Genomic DNA, 2,121 nt, shown 5'->3' on the forward strand with positions numbered 1-2,121 from the left:
GTTCCGCTCGGGCAGATTTGCATCACGATTTCAAGGGGTGATGCTTGTTCAGTTCCGTAGCTTCGATCGGAGTGCTTCTAGACTTCTTGCCATGCTAGCATGATGGAATTTTTGGAATCCATAAGCACGGCCATGGTTGGCATAATGAGGGACTCACACGTTTTACAAATGTGGCCATTCTGGCTTCCGTTCGGGCACATTTGTATCACGATTTCAAGGGGTGATGCTTTCTGAGTTCCATAGCTCCAATCAAAGCGCTTCTGGACTTCTTAGGAACCCAAAAGGTTGAAATTTTTTTGGAATACATAAGAGCGGCTACGCTTCGCATAATGAGGGACTGACACATTTTACAAATGTGGCCATTTTGGCTTCCGTTCGGGCACATTTGTATCACGATTTCAACGGGTGATGCTTTCTGAGTTCCATAGCTCCAATCCAAGCACTTCTGGACTTCTTATGAAGCCAACAGGGTGAAATTTTTCAAATACATAAGCGCGGCTATAATGGGCATCATGAGGGACTGACAGGTATTAGAAAAGAGGCCATTATGGGTTCCGCTCGGGCAGATTTGCATCACGATTTCAAGGGGTGATGCTTTTTCGGTTCCGTAGCTTCGATCGGAGTGCTTCTAGACTTCTTGCCATGCTAGCATGATGGAGTTTTTGGAATCCATAAGCACGGCCATGGTTGGCATAATGAGGGACTCACACGTTTTACAAATGTGGCCATTTTGGCTTCCGTTCGGGCACATCACGATTTCAACGGGTGATGCTTTCTGAGTTCCATAGCTCCAATCCAAGCACTTCTGGACTTCTTATGAACCCAACAGGTTGAAATTTTTCAAATACATAAGCGCGGCTATAATGGGCATCACGAGGGACTGACAGGTATTAGAAAAGAGGCCATTATGGGTTCCGCTCGGGCAGATTTGCATCACGATTTCAAGGGGTGATGCTTTTTCGGTTCCGTAGCTTCGATCGGAGTGCTTCTAGACTTCTTGCCATGCTAGCATGATGGAATTTTTGGAATCCATAAGCACGGCCATGGTTGGCATAATGAGGGACTCACATGTTTTACAAATGTGGCCATTTTGGCTTCCGTTCGGGCGCATTTGTGTCACGATTTCAAGGGGTGATGCTTTCTGAGTTCCATAGCTCCAATCCAACCACTTCAGGACTTCTTATGAACCCAACCGGTTGAAATTTTTCGAATACATAAGAGCGGCTATGATGGGCATCACGAGGGACTGACATGTATTAGAAAAGAGGTCATTATGGGTTCCGCTCGGGCAGATTTGCATCACGTTTTCAAGGGGTGATGCTTTTTCAGTTCCGTAGCTTCGATCGGAGTGCTTCTAGACTTCTTGCCATGCTAGCATGATGGAATTTTTGGAATCCATAAGCACGGCCATGGTTGGCATAATGAGGGACTCACACGTTTTACAAATGTGGCCATTTTGGCTTCGTTCGGGCAGATTTGTATCATGATTTCAAGGGGTGATGCTTTCTGAGTTCCGTAGCTCCGATAAGAGTGCTTCTGGACTTCTTACGAACCCAACATGTTGAAATTTTTGGAATACATAAGAGCGACCATGATGGGCATCACGAGGGACTAACACGTATTACAATAGAGGCCATTATGGTTTCTGTTCGGGCTGATTTGCATCATGATTTCAAGAGGTAATGCTTTTTGAGTTCAGTTGCTTCAATTAAAGTGCTTCAAGAGGTCTTGCCACGCCAACACGAGGAAAGTTTTGGAATTCATAAGCACGGCCACGCTTCGCATAATGAGGGACTGACACATTTTACAAATGTGGCCATTTTGGCTTCCGTTCGGGCACATTTGTATCACGATTTTAACGGGTGATGCTTTCTGAGTTCCATAGCTCCATCCAAGCACTTCTGGACTTCTTACGAACCCAACAGGTTGAAATTTTTCGAATACATAAGCGCGGCTATGATGGGCATCACGAGGGACTGACACGTATTACAAAAGAGGCTATTATGGCTTCCGCTCGGCAGATTTGCATCACGATTCAAGGGTGATGCTTTTCAGTTCCATAGCTTCCAATCGGAGTGCTTCTAGACTTCTTGCCATGCTAGCATGATGGAATTTTTGGAA

Source organism: Setaria italica, chromosome VI, assembly GCF_000263155.2.
Source record: "Setaria italica strain Yugu1 chromosome VI, Setaria_italica_v2.0, whole genome shotgun sequence".
Lineage (NCBI taxonomy): Eukaryota > Viridiplantae > Streptophyta > Magnoliopsida > Poales > Poaceae > Setaria > Setaria italica.